This window comes from Euprymna scolopes, chromosome 12 (assembly GCF_053919585.1).
Source record: "Euprymna scolopes isolate OS-2025 chromosome 12, ASM5391958v1, whole genome shotgun sequence".
Taxonomy (NCBI): domain Eukaryota; kingdom Metazoa; phylum Mollusca; class Cephalopoda; order Sepiida; family Sepiolidae; genus Euprymna; species Euprymna scolopes.
In genome coordinates this window covers 31,207,462-31,230,827 of record NC_136493.1, presented here as the reverse complement: position 1 = coordinate 31,230,827, position 23,366 = coordinate 31,207,462, and the positions used below count along the sequence as shown (strand labels likewise).

Genomic DNA, 23,366 nt, shown 5'->3' with positions numbered 1-23,366 from the left:
TCTCTTTTTTATTCTAACAACATTTATAATAAAAATAAATTATCAACTTGTTGAACTTTTTTCCTGAAAAAAAAAAAAACAAAACAAAAAGTAGATAACTTCCTTCTTAACCTTTCCTAAAATAACACTAAAAGTTTATAGAACTTTACAGAATTAACTAGACACATCTTATTTGATTGCACGAAATGGTGAAATATTGTTGCTTTCTTACAAATATTCAAAATCTTACTTACCATTATGGTACTTGTACAGTTTAATCAAGACATTAAAAAATGAAAATATCGAAAAAAGGTTATATTGTACGTATCCGTTCTGAACTGAAGACCTCCAACAAAAAAATCACTTAATTTGATCGAATAGTTTTTTTTTTTGTTTTTTTTTGTTTTTTTTTTTACAGTGGAAAAACACGTTTTTATAACAGCAGAAGGCAGTATTCTTGTTTTTTTTTTCTTTTTTTGTTTGGAGTTTACAAACGGCACGGGGAGATAACTCCAGTTAAAGCGCCGACACTCCCTCCCCATCTTTAATACTAGCTTTTCTTCCTAGAAATCGACCCTTTTGCTCGGTATCATAACAAATTGTTTTTTCGCTGTAAAACAAAAACTACTTGATGAAATTAAGTGAAATTTTTTCCGGAGAACTTCATTCCATAATGGATACGTACAATTTAAAAAAAAATTTATATTTTCATTTTTTTTTTAATGTCTTAATTAAATTGTACAAGTACCAAAATTATTAATTTATTTTATTTATTTATTAATTTTTTTTTTTTTTTTTTTTTTGTAAACTAGAAGAGTACGCGATTCAAAGTCAGCAGTAAACGGTGTTCAATCAGATTTAGTTCTTCATATCAAACTTCATCCATAAACATAACTTCCGGCGAGATTTTCAATTACCCAATTTTATTGATTTATTTATAAAATTATGTTAGATGAGAGTACAAAAAAGTTAACAATCCCTGTCCCCACTTCATGTTAAAAATGGCTTTCTAAATAATAACATTATTTCACCGCAGCCCGTAAACTGCGAAAGATTATTTAGAAAGCCATTCTTAACATGGAGAGGGCGAGGCTCTTAGATAATCATTCTGTACCTTCACCTAACAGTTTAATAAATAAATTTAAAAAATTAAAATTTTGCTGTTGACCGAATCGGGTACTCTTCTGGTTTGCCAATATATTTTATAAAATTACATATTTGTTTTAAATTTAAACTTTGTAACCAATGAAAATTCATAAACGCTGTGATATATGTACGTATGGAAAAGTGAAATATTACCCACAGTGTTTTTGAATTCTATTTTTATTGGGAGGGGGGGTCTACAATTATTAGGGTCAGGCTAAGTAATATGTTATTTAATCAATTGGAATTAATATTAAGATGAGTATTATTTATTCATTTATTTATTGCAGACTGTTATCCTCGTCTTTGTTGTTTCACAAGGTTTCGACCATCTATTCCTCTGGCCTTCGTCAGATGTTAACCGCAGGGTTTAAAAGAGAGTCGCCAACCTGATAGGTCCTGAACTGTCATCTGTCCCATCGACGAGATGTTGCATCCCTCTGCCTGTTCTACAAATACTTTAATGGTGAATGCTCTGACGAACTGCAAACACTTGATCCTCCTTGACGTAACTACCCCCGACAAACCTGACAAGCTACTAAGTCTCATCCCTTTACAGTAGAGATCCCTAGGTGCAAGAAAGCCTTTTACTTCAATAGTTTCTTCCCCAGAACTGCAGGTCTTTGGAACTCCCTTCCGGGATTCTGCTTTCCCAACTGTACTGATATGCAGAAGTTCAAGTGTAATGTGAACAAACATCTTTCTACTCATCTCCCTTTATAATGCCCCCACAAAATATACTCATCTCTCTTCATCATGCCCCTGCTAATTAAGTCCCTGATTTGTTTTGACGGATCGGAATCCAAATTCGAATTGTGGCAGGTGAAATTTCTGGGATATGTAAGGATATGAAAACTACACAAAGTTATTTAATCTCCAGAGAATTTATCGAAAAGAATGCAACTATTTTTGCAGAACTGATTCAATGATTATACAACAGAAGTCTGTCTCTGGCGGCTGAAAAACGTTTTCCGACCACCATAAAAGCATTATAATACATTTAAACTCTGAATAATTTCCGACATGCGCCCTTGTTGTTCTAAGTTAACTAGCCACTACTTGTGTTTCAAGCTTTAACAAAAAAAAAGCGCTTTAAAATAGTAAAATGGAGAGCATTATCAGCAGCTCTTCGTACTCTCGCTTCTCCTTATTTGCCCCTCAGTCCTCATTCTGTATGAGTGATTTTTCAGACAAAGGGTGAAGAAAAAGCTGCTTTCCAGGACGGCAGTACTTCGTTGACAGTAGTCTGAGATGTCGGAAATTTTCTGTTTCTACGTCTATCCTTGTGGCCACGTCACTAGTAAGGGTGCTGGAAGTAAACGTTTCATCTGGGCTGACATTATCCGCCTGATAGTCAGGGACCCGAACCTTGGATTAACCACTAAGGAAGCTGTCCTATCAGCAGGTGCAAAGTACTGGGGCTGCTGTATTGCCATCTGGTAAATGGATTCTGGACCATACAGTAGCTTCTGGTGGGGCATCTCGATGCCATACTAGTGAGTAATTGTTATGGCTTTACCTTATCATGTGCTACAAAAAAAAAATTCCTATCTTTTTCTCTCCTGCTTTCCCTCTCTGTCCTGCTCTAACCAAGTCTGTCGACCTGTTCCACAGATCACAAATCCTCAACATGAAATATCTCCAGAAAAAAATCACAAATAAACCTAGAACCCCATCCTCCAACGTAGACCACTTACTACCATGTCTCCTTCTCCAATGTCAGGAGTCTACGTTCCAACCTTCCAGAGGTTGAAATCCAATTACAGAAGTTGAAACCGAACATATTCTTTCTAAGTGAAACTGGAATAGGGCCGACCAGACGAATTCATAATTAAACTGGAATAGGGCCGACTAGACGAATTCATAATAAAAGGATACTCTAACTTAACATCTAAATCTGACCCCCAAGATCGCCATGGGCATGGAATATGTGCCTACATTAAAGATGGTTTCTCATGTGGTAGGGATATCTCCAGTGAAGACCCTAATTTACCTTATATGTGCTTCCGGGTTGCACTTGCTTACACCACTGCATTTATATTTGCCCTCTATCGCCCCCACAACAGCGGAGTTACTATCTGTAAGAGCATATCAGAGAAAATTGACCCCATCCTGTCTGCTCATCCTTCGACTAACATCCACATTTGTGGTGACTTCAATGTCCACAATGTGGAATGGCTGACCCACTCGAACAAGACAGATGATGAGGGGAGGTTCTGTCATGATTTCGCCATTGCCTATGACCTCACCCAGATTGTTCACGAACCCACCCGTGTGCCCTATACTTCTGGTCAGTACGCTAGCCTTCTATACCTTTTTCTCACAACTTCCCCTGAGCTATGTTCATGTTCTGTTCTGTCCCCTCTGGGATCTTCCGACCACTTGGTTGTATCAGTTAAGATAAAAACGATATGCAATAAGTCTTCAGACGTACCTCTCCACCGTACTGTATATCGATACTCTAGGGCTGAATGGGATAGCTTCCGTACATTTATATCTGATCTACCCCTACATTCCATGTTTAAAAAGGATGTGTCCTCCATAGTATCAGACCTGACCGAATGGTTAATTGTAGGCACAGACCGATTCATACCATCCAAAATATTCCAACAAAAACCTAACAGCCAGCCATGGTTCTCCCCAGAATGTGCTGCTGCTATCGAACACAGAAATCATTTTTTCCATAGCTACCAACGTAATAGATGCACTGTGACTAGAGCTGCTTTCAGGACTGCCAGCAACCACTGTAAAAGAGTAATAAAAAATGCAAGAGAGCTATATGCTCAGTCCGTTAAATCCAAAGTAGCTGAGCAGCGGCTTAGTTCTCACCAGTTTTGGCAAATAGCAAACAGGATCCTGAACAGAAGCATGTGTTCTATCCCAACCATCATCAATGGATCTGAGGTCATTTCATCAGCATCAGACAAGGCCAAACTATTTGCCAAGAACTTTGCAGCTAATTCTACCCTATGCGACGAAGGTCATCAACTTCCCGTATTTCCTCCTATAACAGACAACACGCTATGCAACATACAAATATCTGTGCATGAGGTCGCTAAGCTAATCAAGAACCTTGATTCCAATAAAGCAACTGGCCCTGATGGCATTCCAATTATAGTGCTGAAAAAGCTTCAACCAAAACTTGCCCCCATACTTACAAAACTGTTTAAGCATTGCCTTAAGGAGAAGAGCTTCCCAACACCCTGGAAAATCTCATCAGTAGTTAAGAATTCAGGTGATAAGTCGTATCCCTCTCAGTACAGACCAATAAGTCTCCTGTATGTCATGAGTAAGTTGCTGGAATCCATATTAAATAGAGAAGTAGTCAACCACCTCAGCAGAAATAACCTTCTTAGTGACATGCAATATGGTTTCCATTCTGCTAGATCTACAGCAGATGTGCTAACGGTTATATCTCATAGGATTAGTGAATCTCTTGATAAAGGCTTCCTCTCTAGGGCAATTGCTCTTGACATATCAAAAGCTTTCGATAAAGTATGGCATAAGGGCCTATTTAACAAGATGTCCATCTACGGTATAACTGGAAATGTTTTCTCGATCATTAAATCATTTCTCTCTGATAGGCTCATAAGAGTAGTGGTTGATGGGCAGAAATCAGAGGCCCTCAGTATTAATGCTGAAGTCCTTCAGGGGTCCATCCTAGGCCCAACTCTCTTCCTGATCTATATCAATGATCTCCCAACACTTAAATCATTCGTTAACATCTATGCTGATGACAAGACCATCTATGGTAACACATCAAAGGCCATAAATGACAAAGTTCTCTCTGATTCTCTCTCCTCTGATCTTGAGCGCATGGTACAGTGGGGGAAGAGGTGGCTGGTTACTTTTAATGCATCTAAAACCAAGCTTCTATCTTTACATCATCAATGCTCTGATCCCCATCTGGCATCAATTGAAATGGATGGCTCTCATCTAGGGGAAGCTCCATGTTTTGATAAGCTTCTGGGCTTGACCTTTACTCCTGACCTGAAATGGAACACATACATCAAGTCTATTGCCAAGATCGCTGAAAAAATGGTAAGATCCTTCTACTGCTCCAGAAGATATCTCACTGCTGATGCAATTCTCTATCTATATAAAAGCCAAGTACGTCCAAGGATGGAGTACTGTTACCACATCTAGGCAGGAGCTGCTAAAAACAGCCTATCCTGCCTTGACAGAGTACAAAATAGGCTTCGTGGCTTAGTGGGGGATGCCCTTTTCTCTTCCCTGCAACCTCTCTTCCACAGGAGAGACGCTGTGAGCCTGTCTTTGTTTTATCGTTACTTCCATGGCAAGTGCTCGTCTGAACTCCAATCCCTGGTCCCTCCTCACCGATCTTTCACGAAAAACACCCGTCTAGCTGTAACCACTGTCAAAAATTTTCCCCACTCTTTATCTGTGCCAAAACCAAAATGTAGATTCCATGAACAAAGCTTCTCTCTTAGAAGTGCATGCCTGTGGAACTCTGTTCCATCTGCCTGTTTCCCACCTGACTACAACTTGGATGTCTTCAAGTCCAACATAAACAAATTCCTGATGAACTGCCCCCTTAAGTAAAACACTTTATCAAATCTTAACATTAATATACTGTACACGCAATAACCCTTATCCCCGAGTGGCTTCCAGGCCTTGATAAGTGGTGACCACCTTGTAAAAAAAAAAAACACTAAAGCTTTTTTCGTTTTGGATTGGAGGATTCAGGTGCCCCTATTATCCCAAAGAATCAGAAGTCTGTCTCTGATTATAAGAGATGCCTTGGATGATGGATGTAAAGCATTGAACATATTAAGAGAACATTATTTATCAAAAGGGAAACCAAAAATTATATCTTTATATACAGAACTTTAACAATAACGAATTTAAAGATTTGTTTTCTTTTTTTAATTCTTAAATATAAAATAACTAGAAAAAATACCTGTCCCTGGACAGATAAAATTAATTCCCCCAAACAAAATACTTCTGCACCATTTTTTAATATCATCTTATGAAGATTAAAATGAAGATATAATAATACTAAACCTCATATTTAGAATCCTAATTCCAAATTTTGATCAAAATCTGTTATATTGTTTAAGTTTAGAGTTTTTTTTTAAAAAGAAATTTAAATTTAAAGAATCTTGTTTTATTAGTCTTGAATGAATAATAATCAAATTTAATGCAAATCTGAAATATTTGAATTAAAAATGACCATATTATGTCCCCTTTTAAAACACCTTTAAAATATTTTTTTTAAAAAAACCCTGAAATTTGAGGAATATTTATCATCATGCTGATCATGATGGCCCAAATAGTTCCTATAAATATAATAGTATTGGGACGATCAATTAGAATCAGGAATCAGAAAAATCGGAACTTTGGGGTGTATCAGGAAAATTTGTACCTATTTCTGATGCCAAAGCTTATTCGTTTGTCTTTTTTATTTGATTTTGTTTAAAGCAAAATCTTCCACTGCTGGTATTAATGATAAAATAATAAACATTTACTGATTTTAAACTATCTATAAAGCTTTAATTTATAGATCACTCTCCACAAATGTATTTTTATGTTTGAGAAAATATCTGTATTTTTATCACGTATTTTTACAGTAGTCATGAAGAAATAGCAATTTTATAGTTAAATACTAGCAGTTCAGCCCGGCTTTGCTCAGGCCCTATCTACTGTTCATAAATTTATGTGCATATTAAAACGTTTGACTCATGTCCAGGTAACCTACATCAAAAATTTGAAGTGTTTAGACCCAAAATTGGTGGAGGAGTTTGGCAAAGTCTGCAAAGGTCATCTCTTTCAACTTTTTAACAAATAAATAAAACAGTTTAATCAAGACATTAAAAAATAAAAAAAAGAGGTTGACCTCTTGGCAGCTAAATATTCGCCCAAAAACTGATTAAAAAAGCTTGCTACATGTCTGAATATCCTTTATGTAAAATTTCAAATGTTTAGACCAAAAATTGGCTGAGAGGTCAAATTTTTTAAAACTTTGACCCCAATTTTGACCCCTTAAAATTTATTCTTTTATGCTCAAATCTAGTTAAAAAGTTGGATCCATGTCCAAGGAACCTACATTTAAAATTTCAAGTGTTTAGACCCAAAATTGGCGGAGGAGTTCGTTAGAGTTTTCAAAGGTCAAATTGTTGAACTTTGACCTTTTGATAGATAAATTTCTGGCCAAAAACCGATTGAAAATGTTTTCCCAAATCTCAATACCCCTTATGTTAAATCTCAAGTCTATAGACTGAAAATTGACAGAGTAGTTTGGTAGGGAAATGTACACACAGACAAACACACACATACACAGACAACTACTTTTTATAGATATATAGATTAAGAGATTTAAAAAGAATCAGAATCCGTAATTGTATCGGAATCAGGAATTTAGTACAGAATCGCTAATTGTATCAGAATCGAAGAAAATACTGGAATGATCCCATCACTAGAATATTACCTCAAGTGTCTTAAATTTCTATTTTTACATGAGTTTTCTGAGAGTTGTTTTCAGTGGTGGTAGTAAGACGCGTTTTTGTGTACGTTTTACAATGAGAAACTAGAGATTGGAGCTTGGTCAGATATCTTCCATGGAAATAACGAAATTTCTGTGAGAAATGCAATGTAAGATCAAGTCATTCAGATAAAGAGTATTTTTCTACAGGTGAAAATAAATCACAGAAAAATATTTTTATTATTCCAAAGATTAAGGATTGATATTTATAATCTAAATACAATTTCGGTTATATGGGGCCTGCAGCTCGCGTGCATATGGTGTAATCTAGAGGTTCAATTTTCACAACTTTACACATTAAATTAGACTGCATTTTGAAAATAATGTGTCAAAATGCTGTCTTCTAAGTGGTTTATTGTGTTTGTTTTTTCAGCGGAGCCATGGAACTAAAGTAATCTAATGAGATTAAATAACACAAATGAGGTGGCCAGTTGACAGGTCTATTTCATGAAATTATTCGTTTATCAAATGTAGATAAATTTGCACGATTTGCAAAAGCTGCTCAGGTGTCAGTCTTCTTCATGATGAATGGCCAAACAAAGCTGAACTCAAAATAACCGATAGTTGCCAAATTTGCAATTAAAGAAAATAGTGTTGTCGATTTCAAGTTCACGACCTCTTTAAAAAAAAAAAAAAAAAAGAAATACACTCTACATAATGAAAAAAAAACTTTGTTTTTTGGAGTCCTTATGAAAGAGTACATCATGCGCCTTAAGCATACAAGATACCTATGTTGATATTTGTAAAACGGTGGTTTTATGGCCACAATTTGTACTGTGATGTAATTAGTAAATTATATAGCAGGTGCCATAGAAACATTGTGGGTTTATAAGAAGTATGTCGTGGTTTGCTTGTAGCATTGTTTCACAGATAAAAAGTTATTTTGAAGGCTTACAATGCAAGAATGTACAGTTGTGAGCAAATAAATAAACAAAGAATAAATAATTCAATAATATTTTTATTTACCTGATTGTTTTTTTTAGGGAAGGGGGGGGGGGCAACTATGGATGGTATTTATTCCATAGGTCCATTTCAGTGCATCACTCATCGTCAGTGGAGAAATGTATATCCACTCTCTAGGCTGTCAATTGTAAAGTAGCTGTTGTGTTTAAATTTTTTTATTAAATTCAAATGCTCTTAAAAATTAATTACGTTAACTGTTAAGGGAAGGTAATTCTATTTTTTTTTTTTTTACTTATCTATAGATTTTCTGATCAAGGGGAAAAATATTGTGGTTTTATGTCTCAAAGTATGACTTTACTACTGCATTGGGACAGGTTGACGATATCGATCTATCTATATAATTATAAAACTCAGATCAGCTGGCTTGCTTGAGTGTTGAAACCGTCCATCTGGTTTGCCACTTACGGTTTCAAAAAATTTGTCTGCTTATCTATTTCATGGCCGCCCTGTCTTAAGTTAGATAACAAAAGCCACTGATGCTATTTCAAGCACACACAAGGTCAACAGTATTTTTTGTTTGAACTTATTTTAACATGTTTTTCTTAGAAATAAATGTACACTAACATCATCGAGTTAAAAAGACTGATTAAAACATAAATATACAATGTATAACTATATTTTTAACAATCCAAGATCAAAAGGTAGTATCTGTTCTGATACTACACTTCAATTTTTTTGTTCTCAGATAGTGGAAGAGAAATCCTTCACGACTGAGACAATTTTTATTTTTGTTCCTTTCTCCACGTTAAAAAACGACTCTGGTGTCTAACTCTTCCCTCGTGGGGAGGCAAGTAAATATGAACAATATTTACTGTTATTAGTAGCATTCTTTTGGTCTCTAGGGTTTTACTTTTTCAGTCCTCAGTTAAAAATATTTTCTCTTCTAAGAGGGGTTAAAAACTGGTTTTATTAGTGCTCTGGGGGCTTCCTTAATCTTAATTAGTGCTTGCAGTAATGCTCTCGAAGCCTCCTGAGTTTTGTTTTTTTTCACTTATTACTTAAAAATATGTTTTCTCAAGACAATAAAAGACAATATAATCTCAAAATCACTTTTTATTTTTTTGAACATTTTTCTCTCTTACTCTTAAGGGCCGATAGATAATCTAGTATACTATTGAAAAATGTTTTGCTATTTTTTAAGTTTGTCTGTTCATACACAAATGAAAACGTGGTTGCTTGACAAAAAAAAGGAATAGGTAGAGTACACATTACTAAGGAAGTACTTTTTACAATGTCAGCATCTGAGTTTGAATCTCACATAAGCTAAACGGATTTTTATTTAACTGGCTACATGTTTTATAAATTTTAATAATTTTTTTTTTTACAAAAGGGTCACCACATATTAAGGCCCAGAGACCATTTGAGGATAAAGGTTAATCTGTGCACATTAGTCATTGGGACAATAGCATAGTAATTGTTAGTTGTGGAAATTTGGTATGATTAGATTTTTAAAAGGATGGTTCAATAAGAACTTGTTTACATTGAACTTGGAGATGACAATATTGTAGTCAGCTGGAAAGCAGACCAGCAGGACAGAGTTCTACATGCAGGTAGTTCTAGGAAATAAGCATTGTTCATGGAATCCAAGTTTAGGTTTAGGAACTGATAGAGAATGGGGGAAATTTATTATAGTGATTTTAGCTAGATGAGTGTTTTTTATGAAAGACTAGCGAGGAGTACCCGGCGTTGCCCAGGTGTTTGGAGGTGTGTGTGGAAACTCCGGGGGGGGGGTTAAAAAAAAAAAGTAAGTATGAGGATCAAACCCGAACCCTTGAGGCAAAGTTGTAAATTAAAGTGTGAAAAAAAAAAGTGTGACGTTAACCATTGCCCCACCGCGATATGCTAACGGAAACACATTTGAATTTATTTAATTACTTGGATTTAGCAGGTGCACGTTTTAATGAGGTCAAGTTTGACTGCGGGATTTCATTTACTACTGAACGCTCCCCCCCTCAAGATGTTATAGGAAAAAACTAACCCACATGCGGAGAGCGACAAATGTTAAATATTTATCTTCCCGAAATCGAGCAAATTAAATAGACAGGCGAGCTTTGTTGTTAACTGTGAGATATTACGGTTTATATGTGATATAAAAAGTTTTAAAAAATTGTGAAGCGAGCGACCGCTTCTCTGAAAAAAGCCTTTTGTAGACACACAGAAAAAGCGAACACACATACATACATACATACATACATATATTTTCGCTTTTATATTTATAGATTGGCAAGGGGGGGCATAGATTAGTTCAAATGCACTGTATATTAAAGATTTTTATTCATCTCTTTGAAAAACTTAATCATGTTCTGCAAATCTAAAAACAAAAATTGTGCCCCCCCCTTCTATTTTTAATGAACTTATGGGAAACAACATGCCCCTAAAATAAACAATAACCTACTAAGATATAAAAGAAACGCATTATCATAATCAAATTATTGGCCGGTTATTATTAAGTTTGCTTTGAAATGACTTCTAATCTTTTATATACATAAAGGGCAAAATGTGTGTGTGTGTGTGTGTGTGTGTTTGCCCAAAAACTTTCAACAGAGGTGACGGGTTTCATGAGATTGGTATCATTTTAAAGCTCAACCCTTTGGACAATAAATATCAAAAAATTGTCCAAAAAACATTCATTCTTTTACCCTAAACTGGCCAGTTTTCTACAAGGAGAGATCAGTTTTTTGCGTTGCCATTATTGTAAGTTATCGTACTGGTTGGATTGACTTCGCTTAATTTCAACGTTCAAATTGTAAGGTTAAAGTACAGATTAAGTACAAACCCCCTCCCCATGTTAAGAATGGCTTTTTAAATAATAACGTTATTATTTCAGCATGGATCACTCTCTGCATGAATACCGATTAACGTTTTGTTCTTTGCTTTTTTTACCGTATTTCTTGGGGTTTTTTTTTAAGAAAACCTTTTTTAACAAAAATTAAAAGTGCACGTTTTTTCTTTTTTTTTTTTACAGAAGTTGTTTTTATATAAGAAAATATGAATTCTTTTAAAGAAATTGGGTACTCGTGCACTTATTGATCCGTGCTGAAATAATAACGTTATTATTTAAAAAGCCATTCTTAACATGGGGAGAAGAGGGTGTTTTGTACCTATTCTGTACTTTAACCTTACAATTGAATAAAAAAAAAAGGTAAATTTTTAGATTAGGTCCACCTCCACAATTTTCTTTTAAATGACGACTTTCGACTATGCTGAATACGGAAATCGCATTGAAATTTTGCAGAAATAAGTAGTTATCGAGATATTAAAAATTTGTATAATGCATTGTAATCTTTGGCAGCCATCTTTTTTACACGCTTGCGCGTGTCATAAACAAATCTATGCACATAACAAAGATGGCTGCCAAAGAATACAATGCATAAAACAACTATTTATATCTCGATAACTACTTATTTCTGCAAAATTTCAATGCAATTTCTGTATTCAGCATAGTTGGAAACCTTTAAAAGTCGTCATTTTAAAGAAAATTGTGGAGGTGGACCTAATCTAAAAAAAATACCAAAAAAACAAACCTTTAATTAAACTTGGAAATACGATTTAAAAAAAAATAGCGCGGATCAGTAAGTGCATTAGCACCCATTAATCGACTAACGTGACCTTATTGCCAAATAAGGTCCGGCAACAATGTGAACATGCCTAACCACATGTTTTAACCTTTTACCTGTCTTTCGTCTTTTAAAAACGGCTTTTGGAATAAATACCACCATTCTCTCCATGTTAAGAACGGCTTTCAGAATAAACACCCCCAACCTACCCATGTTAAAAATTGTGGAGGTGGACCTAATGTGAAAATTTACCTTTTGTTTTTTTAATAAATTGTTAGTTGAAAGCACAGAATAGTGACAAAACACCATCCCCTCCCCTTGGTAAGAATAACAAAAAAACATAATGGTTTTCTTGGTAGAAACTTTTCTGTATTTCACCTAACAATTTCTGGTGCTAATGAACTTATTGATCCGCGCTATTTTTTCAATCGTATTTCCAAGTTTAATTAAAGTTTTATGATATGTTTTTTTATTCAATTGTAAGGTTAAAGTACAGAATAGATACAAAACACCCTCCCCTCCCCATGTTAAGAATGGCTTTTTAAATAATAACGTTATTATTTCAGCACAGATCACTCTCTACATGAGTACCTAATATTTTTTTCAGCCATTCTTACCATAGAGAGGGGATGGTGTTTTGTAACTATTCTGTGCTTATTTAACTAACAATTTATTATTAAAAAAAAGATATTGTGAAGTTAGAAAAAAATAAAAAGATATTGTGAAAGTTGAATTTAACTTGAAAAAAAAACAAAAAAACAATGTGAATGGCGCGTTCAACATTGTAGCCACCTTTTTCGTTTTTGTGTTTAATAATACAAACCCGTTTTATTTACTATAACGTTTAGTCGGCTCGAAAAACAGTGTTTATCAGTGTATTTGAAAAATACAAACGGTGACGGATACTGTTGATGATGTTAAGTTTGAGAAAATGATTTAAAACTAAAAAACTATACAAAATACTATCAGAAACCCAAATATGTCAGCCTATGTCACAATAACATATAATCAGTAGGTGTCTGACACTGTTTTGTATAGTTTTTAACTGATTTTCCCAAACTTAACGTATTCAACAGAGTCCGCGACCATTCGTCTTTTTCAAATACATAGATAAACACTGAATTTTTTGAGCCGATTGAACATTTTACATTAAATAAAAACACAAAAAAATTATCCAGTTAGATAGAAACGTAATTTACCTTACCTTTGCTTTCATTTATTCGTTTTTGGACAACTTTTTCAAACCCGTGTATAGTAACCCCCCCCCCTTACCCAAATATTAATTAAAAACTCATATTTTTTAATACAATAAAAAAGAAAACTATTTAGTGTTTCAACGTTTTAGCAACTTTCGGCTTAATCCACTGAATGTTGGTTGAACCCAAGCCATGATTGATGGTAACTCCCAAGGATCCGGATCCAATTCTGCAAGAGTACCATTTCGCCTTTTTTTTTTTTTTTTTTTTAACTTTTTAGAGTGGATTGCTGTACTAAGAATATAAGAAACATGCATTTTCTCTTTTTATTAGAATTTTCCATTACACAAAATTAAGCCACAGCAACACGTGGCAGGGTACAGCTAGTATATATATATATATATATATATATATATATATATATATATATATATATATATATATATATATACTTAATTCTTACTGCAATGCTGCTGTTTATGCGTGCCTGATTTTTCCGCCATTTTGAATATCACTTTTAGTTCTCTTTTTGATAAAGGGAGAACTTTTTCTGAAATTAATAAAGGACCTTTACCATCTAAGGACATCATATCAGTAAGCTAGCTTACTGATGATTGTGAAATATTTTTGGTAAAAAAATAAATAAATAAATGCTTGTTTACTGTCGTCTCAATACGACTTCATTTTCATTTGTTTACCTTTCACTTTGCTGGTTTTATGCATTGCTCTTGGATTTTTCAATCTCTCATATATTAAAAAAATGTTTATTTTTCACAAATTCTCAAAATGTTTCTGGTTAGATCTGTACACAACAAAAAATTGTTTTTAAACTTGTTTCATATGTTTACAAAAACAATGTTTGGATCAGAACCTTGACATTACAACTCATTTATATTTAGACAATTCTAATTTCAACCATCAAACAATTGCAACTATCAAACAAACATATTTAAAATCTTTAAAACAATGTATTTATTTCTTGCTTTGGATTAAAAATTAAAAAGATTCATCAATATCTTTTATATAACAAGCCGAGCATATATAGTTCCCCTCCATGAGTGAAAAAGTTACTTTTACCATGACTAATGTCTGTGCAAAATTTCAAAAAAATCCAAGACATGGTTATTCAGAAAAGTGTGAACAAATGAACAGATGAATGATTTGGGGGCAATTTTACTTCTGTAATGCCCCCCTCCGGGGGGGGGGGAGCAACCAGAGTTATCTTGGAACATCCGTTCTAGCAAAAATTTACTTTCACCATGACTAATGTTTGCGCAAAATTAAAAAAAAATCCAAGGCATGGCTATTGAGAGAAGTGTACACAAACAAACGGACGAATGAGAGTGAATTACTAGGTCCAATCCCTCCTTTGTCGGGGGACCAATAAAGCTAGAAATACCTGATAAATAGCTAAATATTTTATGGTGTAGTTTACAAAAATACACACACACAGTGGTGCCAAAAGAAAGTGCACACTTGTAGTGAAAATGTTACAAACACTATTTAACATTTTTTAAATTTTTTTTTTAAAAGACCTCCAGAAATGGGGTTTGTCCTGCTAGTCTATAAAGGGCAGTTTTCTGCGTGTATGCTTGCATGTCTGGCTAAAACTCAAAAATCAACAAAACAAATAACTTCAAAGTTGTTATTTTCTTGATCGGTGTTGCCCGGCTGAATAATATCCAAGATTTACAAAAATATCTTGATTCTTGGACTTCAAACTGATGCAGATTTCGTCCGGGAGGGGGGGGGCAATTTTCCAGCTAGATTATATATTAACTAAAGGGAAGTAACTCTGATATTTTTATAAAAGGGGTTTATTTCCTTATACCTACTCATTCTCCAAAAAATCTATAAAAATAAGCTGTCTGTGAGAATGTCCAGAGAGAGAGAGAAAAAGAAGGAAACCAAAGGAGGGAGGGAAGAGAGAAAGATAGAGAGATAGAATCTTTTAATAGAAATATGTAATACTTTTGTTCAGAGTAATGCCAGGTAGTTCTGCTAGGGAAACAGACATTGGTTAACTCACATTTGGCATGATAATAGACTGTCAGACAATGTACCTATTTACAATGCCTCCCCACGGGACAGAGTTAGACACCAGGGTCGTTTTTTAACATGGAGAAAAGGTACAAAAATAAAAATTGCCTCAGTCGTGAAGGATTTCTCCTCCACTGAAAGGGAACGAGAAATGGAAGTGCCGCATCTGAAGAACAGATACTACACTTTGATCTTGGCCAAAAGGCCAAATTGACTGTCAGACAATGTAATGACCAAACAATCAAAGTAAAAACGTTCACATCACGAAACATGTCAAGTTGCGATGCTAAGGACATCCACCCCTCTCCCCTACCCCCAAAAAAAAGAAAAAGAAAAGGAGGAAATAGTTGATCAGCAAAACAAATGTATAGAAAGTGAGATTAGTAGAAAGACAATGAGGAGGAAATTGTTCACCAAGGAACACAAAGGTGATCAAAAATTGTATTGTTAATCAAGGTGTGGCAGTGACTGGAACAAAGGACCGAACATAGAAGTCAATATATTTAAAGTTAGTTTATAAGCAGTTTCAAAAATGTGAGTGAGCTATGCGACTGTTATAATGGAACAACCTAGCACCAATTTTGGTACCACAAAAGTTCCGATTTTTTTTTCAATTCTCAATTCCAATTTATCGTCCCAACACTACTTGGACCTTTATTATTATTGATATTTATAAATATACCCTTGATGAAATTGTGGCCAAGATAGTTATATTTGCTGATGATACCATGCTCCATAATAGACATGAGTGAAATACGAATGTACACATATACAAGGCAAATGCCTTAAACCTTAGGAAAAAACCTCCAGTCTGTAGTGGACTGAGCTCATAAATGGATGGTAACATTTAATGCTGCTAAGTTTAAGCTTCTTTCCTTTAACAATTACAAGAAACCTTCTCAACCAACAATTGCAATGAATAATAATACTATCTGAGAACTCATCTTTCAAACTCCTCAGCTTAATGTTTACAGGAAACATGAACTGGAACAAATACATTGTTAGAAAATACTCACACCTGGGAGTATCCTGTGTCTTTATAAAGCTACCATTCGCCCATGCAAGGAGTGCCACATGTGGGCTGATGCATCTACAGGGTCCTGAAAACTAGAAATTAATTTTAATAGGTCCTGCACTATCAGCCAAGCCCACACTTTCATCCCATTGCCATAATGTTGCATTCTTGCGCTTGTTTTATGAGTACAGGTGTCCAAAAAATCACAGAAAGGTTGAGAGTCTTTGTCATTTTACCATTAATGATTATTTTTTTCTCTATTTCAGATATTTTGCAGAAAATATTTTGAAAATTAATTATGGATAAGTATAGCATTGAACAACGTACACAAGTTGTGAAATTGTTTTACCAAAATCAGGGGTCAACTTGGCAACAACATCATCTCTCACTATGACAATGTCAAATAGCTATCACGTTCCCCAGACTTGACTAGACCCGACTTTTTCTTGTGGAGATATCGTAAAGAAAGAGTCTATGTTAATCAACTCCAAACCCTGCAAAAATTAAAGGAAAACATCAGGAATGACAAAATAAGAGTTAAATCGCAATCCAGAGATGTTGCAATCTGTTATGAATAATGTTTTGGAAAGAGCATAACTATGCGAAGCTGAAAATAGGCAAATTTTAAAAGATATTATTTTTCATAAATAAAAATTATCTGAATTCTGCATTTTTTTTTTTTAATTTCCCAATGTCTTAGTCAGATTGTGTTAAAATTACAAAAAGATATCATAAAAAATAAAGAATATATTTCAGTTCAAAACCCTTCAGTGACTTTTTAGACAGCCTGCACTTTAATGGAGTGTGCTCTGACAAACTCCTAGAACTTGTGACCCCTCGATGTAAATGTCCCCAATTAACCTGACAGGCAACAAAATCCCAACCTTTCACCATACAAAATACTAGACTTTGGAATTCCCTCCCTGTCTCCTGCTTCCCTGACTGTACTAACATGCAGAAATGTAATTGTGAAGAGACATCTCACTGCTAAACTCTACATAGTGTTCCTGTAGGCATGGTTTCGAATCGTATCCCCTTACGTCCAAGTGGCAAGCTGCTTTCTTCAGGGTAAATAAGATTAAAAAGAAAAATATTTTTTTTTCCAATAGCTCGATAGTCTAGGAGTAGAGCTATAAATAGTTAATTCTTATAAATTCACTAAAAATTTGTTTTTTAATTTTCCATTCAAAATATACAATTGTTTCAGCCTTCCAATATGAAAATGCAGGCAGAGTGCAATAAAATTTGGAGGGTTTCCGTTTTATTTTTTTATTTACACTAGCCCGGCGTCGCCCGAGTATTTGGAGGTGTGTGTTGAGCAAAAAAAAAAAAAATATGGTAGTAGGCAGGCAGGCTCGAACCCGTGGCATGAAGGTATCAAAGAAAGTGAAAGAAAATCTGACGTCTTACTGCTACTCCATGATGCGACCGGAAGTTCGGAATGTTAAAATTAGGCAAAGTCAATCCAACCAATATGATGACTTGCAAAAATGGCTCGCAAAAAATCGACCCCTCCTTATGGAAAACTGCCCAGTTGAGGGTGAAGGAATCAATGATTTTGGCCAATTTTTCGATATTTGCCGTCCAAGATATTGTGCTTCAAAATGATACCTATCTCGTGAAAATCCGTTGCCTCTGTCGAAAGTTTTAGACATACATACATACATTTAAACAGACAGGTGAGATTTATATAGAAGATCACTGAGGATAGCCTTACCAAGAAAAGATAAATACATTATACATTGTGAACATTATAAATATCTTGGTGGTAGACCGAAGAAATTGTATGTTCTGAATGTAAAAAAAAATTAGTTTCTAGTGAATTAGTAAGAATTAAATATGTATTTTCATCAGGTCTCATTTCGTTAGTAAAAGAAAAATCCAAACTTCAAACTATTTCTGGAATTTAAATTTAGATTTAAAATTTCCTAAGACGTCCTATCAATTTTATTGAAAAAAAAAAACCTTCATTTTTAATTACATATATCCGTTCGTTTTATTTTCCTAGCAAAAGTTTAAATATGTCCTTTCAAGAAATTAAAAAAAGAAACAGAAACTTGAGTGTGTGTGTGTGTAGGGGGGGGCAATGAGCGAAACAAAATTAAAGTTTAAAAAAAATATTTTTGGTAACGCTGGGTAGATATGGATATTTAACAAGAAAAAGGGTGGAAAAAATGAATGCAACTCAAAATCAAAAAAGAAATTTTAAAAAAATATATATCTATATATATAAAAGGCAAAATGTGTGTGCACTTTTTGTGTATGTCCGGCAAACGCTTTTTTTGGGGGGGGCGCTTTGTCGGGTCATTCCTTCTTAAAACTTTTTATTTACTATCTAAATCATAATATCTACGAGTTACAAATGGACGTCGCGCCTATCTTCATTTTGCCTGAATTTTACGCACTATTTTCGAAATTTTTTCGAATGCCGCATCTTTGTTTCGCTTTTCAGTATAAAAAAGCGAAACTGAATCCGCACCATCAGCTCCCTGGCATTCGTGGCAGGGATGTCCACAAAGCAAATTAGCTTTGATCAATGCGGCAAAAACTGTCATATCAGACAACTGCTTTTCAAATGGGCCCCGCCCCCCCCCCATTTTTTATCTTGGGTAAACAAGCAGCTTGGGGAAAGAAAAACTACCTCGCAGCAAAACTTAACTGCCAAATATGTTTGATCTCATTATCATTAAATTCGCACACCTGTAAACTTTATAAGCCTTAAATTAACACAGTTTTCGCTTCCTATCTCCTCGTGGCCTAGCGGGTTAGATGTCACGTTTTTTTCCCTTTCTTTTCCACATTTGCGTCAACGCTTCGGGTTCAAGCCTACCTTCCTACCAAAACTTTTCTTTTTTCTTTTACACCTCCAAACACCAGAGTTTTTTGTTTTTGATTTACCCCCCCCCAAAAAAAAAACACACACACCTACAAACACCCAGGCAATACCGGGTACCCCCGCTAGTCTATATATATAAAAAGCAAATGCGGCACGCACATTTTTGTATGTCTCGAAATCGCTTTTTTCGCCGACAGTCTCAGGGTCATTACTATCGCTTAGAAGTGTTTATATACCCCCTAGATAATAATATCTACGAGTTGGGAATGCGGGGCGCATCTAGATTTATTTACAGCGATTTTTACGAAATTATTGCTATTTTGGCTTCTCACGTGTTGATTCGGCTTTTCATATAAAAAGCGAAACTAATTCAAAGTTAAGGCACTGTTCCCGGCAATCGCATCGGTGAACGTCTAGAAGCAATCAGCTTTGATCAATATGGGGCCAAACTCCTTATATCAGACAATTGCTATTCAATCTGGACAATGGGGAGCTGGTTTCCCCCTCCCCAACATCTTGGGGAAACAACCAGCTAAAGTTGGGTAAACAAACCCAAAAGCTGCCCCGCAGTAAAAGTTAACTCCGCTACTTCTATTTGACCTCATTAATGAGGTCAAAAAAAGGAGCGGAATTAACTTTTATTGCGGGCACGTGTCAATTCTGTTTTTACTACTTAAATTCAAACGGGATTTATTAATGCCATTTTAGTTTTAATTTTTTATTAAAAAAATAAAAAAAGAATGTATAAGTCACAAAGAGATGAAAATACACAACATTCAAAACAAAGGGTATAACTAAAATTTTCACCTTTAGGTTAAAATAGGAACTATTTCCCTATTATTTCTATCTTTTTAGTTATTATTTAAAACTGTCTCCATTGTAATAATATTCCTTGCCAGAATAATTATTTTCAGAAAGAAACTGAAGCGATTTACATGTTTTTAGTGCAAAGAACTTTGGATCTCTTACAGAATGTCAAATGTTGTGCCACACATCTTTGCAATGGATAAAAGTGCTAAGAAACAATCAGTTTTAAGTGACAATGTTTTGGAGGTTGAAAGGTTCAAGTTTCAGTATGGGCAATACTAAGAATATTATTATGAAATATGGAAGGTGTATGGAAGTTTAAACAGAACTCTTTATATAAGAGGCTAGCTTATTCTTGTTCTGTCATCCACAACTGGCTAAAAGTCTTAAGTAATTTGTAATTGTATTCTTAATATGGCCCATAGCATAATGGATAAAAGTGTTAAGTGGTAGTCTTCTGATTGCAATTTCAAATTATTTAAGACTTTCACCCATACATGGCTGATGAAATGAGAACAAGCTACCTCTATGGATTAAATAAAGGGTTTTGCTTGAAATTCTGTACAGATTCGACAAGGTCAAAACAATGCACCTAAAGGTCAGAGGTTATATTGGGCAAAATATTATATTTTGTCCACATATGTAGTAATATTTTTTATTTTTTTAAAAATATGTTGTTACTGTATTTTTTCTGACATTGCTTCTGATTTAGACGTAACATATACGATGATTTCCAACCACTTGGGAGAGATTGGAAAAACCAAAAAAATTGATAAATGGAGGCCTCACAAACTGAACAACAACCAAAAGAAATGCCATTATAAAGTGTCATATTCCTTTCTTTTATGCAACAAGTTTCTCAACTAGGCTGTGATTTGTGAAAAATGGGTTATTTACGATAATTGTCGACGCTCAGCTCAGTGGTTAGACGCCAATGAAGCTCCATGACAATTCCCAAAGCCAGAGTAGCTAAAAGAAGGTCATGTTGACTGTTTGGTGAACTGCAACTGGTCTCATCGAATACAGTTTCTTGAATGTAGGCGAAACCATTATGGTGTAAAAGTACTGTCAACAAATGAATGAAATGCATCAAAAACTTCAACACCCAGCATTAGTCAACAGAAAAGCCCCAATTCTCCTTCACGACAACGCCCGACCACACGTTGCTAAACTGACCCTGCAAAAGTTAAACAAATTGGCCTACGAAACTTTGCCTCATCCTCTATACTCTCTAACCTTTCACCTACTGACTACCACTTTTTAAAGCATCTCGACAACTTTCTTTCAGTATCAAAAATGTAATTGTCTAGTTTAGATGCTTGAAAATACCATAAGGTTGAAATAAATTATTGCATCGACAATTATGTAATTTTCCGTGTTATATTTTTATTTTATATATATATATATATATATATATATATATATGAGCAAACAGTTAATAAAATATGTTAAAAACACTTTGAAATGAGTTAAAAACATATTTAATCTGAAAAGGAAACACTAGATAAATGGATAGTCCTATATATATATATATATATATATATATATATATATATATATATATATATATATAATTATTTTTTTACTATAATAATTAAATACCTACAGACACTAGTGTTTCATCCTTTCGGGATTCTTCAGTGCAGGGTGTCACGATTACTACCAGTCGAACGATTCGAACCCCGCGACACGAGACATCTCTGGCTCGATTAGCGGAGACCGTATCCATTCGGCTACTAATAACCGTGTGAAATAGCGTTGAATTTTAAACATTTTTTAATTTAAATGTTCATTACGTCAGACAGACAGTGATCAAATCGTTATACGATGATCTACGCATAAGAGCTAAATTGACCGACTTTTAATTCAACGGAAAGTGCTCAACGATAAGAAACGAATTTCTTAAAGGGGCTGTCATAATTATTTTTTTACTATAATAATTAAATACCTACAGACACTAGTGTTTCATCCTTTCGGGATTCTTCAGTGCAGGGTGTCACGATTACTACCAGCTATATATATATATATGGCACTTCTACATTATACGGATGGCGCCATTGTTAAAGAGTAATAACTCCAATTTTTTCTTAGTCAAACTGGCGACAGTTTAATGAAATGCACCAAAGAAAATGGCGCTGTCTGTGTAATGCAGAAGTACCATCTGTGGAAATATTCTTTATTCACTTATATTTCCTTTTTATATATGCCAATCCTTATTTAAGAAGCGCAGTGTAATTACAGAGCATATAATGAATAAATGACAAAAGTGTAATTACAGAACATATAATGAATAAATGACAAAAGTCTATATTCCAAATTCCATTTATTCTTCTAATTCAGTTGACACCTACAATTCTTGACAGTATCTGTTTCGAAGCACAAAATTATTCACTTCATTATCGCATCAATTAGATTCACTAATTAGATTATTATACTAATCAGCGAATCTAATTAATATAATAATTAAGTGAATGATTTTGTGCTTCAAAACATATATATATATATATATATATACATATATATATATATATATATATTAAATTGTAATTCAATGAATTTCAAAAAACTCTCATTGAAATGAAATGAAGTGGTTGAGTTTCATATCAAAGAATTTTTATTATTCTAAGCAAGACAAAGAATGTTTTAGAAAGTTTATCTCCTTAACCTATAGGGTTTCGATGTCTACCATCTCATCAGAGGAGTGAAAATATTAGCAAATAGTTATAAAGGTATGCACCCTATTTGCTAAAGTCAGTGAGACATTGAAAGTCAAAGTGAAAACATTATATTTATCAGAAGTTCTGTGGCAGGAGTATTTGTAGAAAAAGGATATGACTGTTTTTGTTGAACGAAGAAACACACACACAGAGTGATTTTTATATAATAGTACATATATATATATATATATATATATATATATATATATATATATATACTATTATATAAAAATCACTCTGTGTGTGTGTTTCTTCGTTCCTCATAGCTTCTGAAACAGCTGAGCCTATCTTTTGCAAATATCACACAAAGGTAATTTATATGGCTGGCAGTGTTCTTAGATATGTTATATCCAGAAATTCATCCGATAAGTATCGAAAATCAAAAAATCCGATCCTAAAAATAGTTTTTAGATAAAGAATAATTTTTCCAGGGTAATTTTTATACGTAACACCGGCTAGGGAGATAATAAAATTTTAGTAATGATTTCTTAGAGTTATGAGCATCTGGAGAGATAGCTCAGTTGTATAGTATTCGACTACGGATTAAATGATCCTGTGTTCAAACCCTGTGTACCTCACCATTTTATTGTATTTTTTCTTATTAACGAGTT

At 34.2% G+C, this 23,366-nt stretch overlaps 1 protein-coding gene across 2 annotated transcripts in view; it reads right to left on the bottom strand.

Moving 5' to 3' along the window:
- Nucleotides 1–23,366, bottom strand: part of LOC145291239 (heme oxygenase 1-like) — a 55,265-nt gene that overhangs the window by 26,626 nt on the left and 5,273 nt on the right. The window contains exon 1 of one of the 2 annotated variants that reach the window (XM_080136848.1): nt 234–256. The exons of the other annotated variant lie outside the window; for it this stretch is intronic. The gene's annotated coding sequence lies outside the window, so the exon portion shown is untranslated. Of the gene's footprint in view, nt 1–233; nt 257–23,366 lie in introns of those variants that run through there. 2 annotated transcript variants of the gene reach the window in all.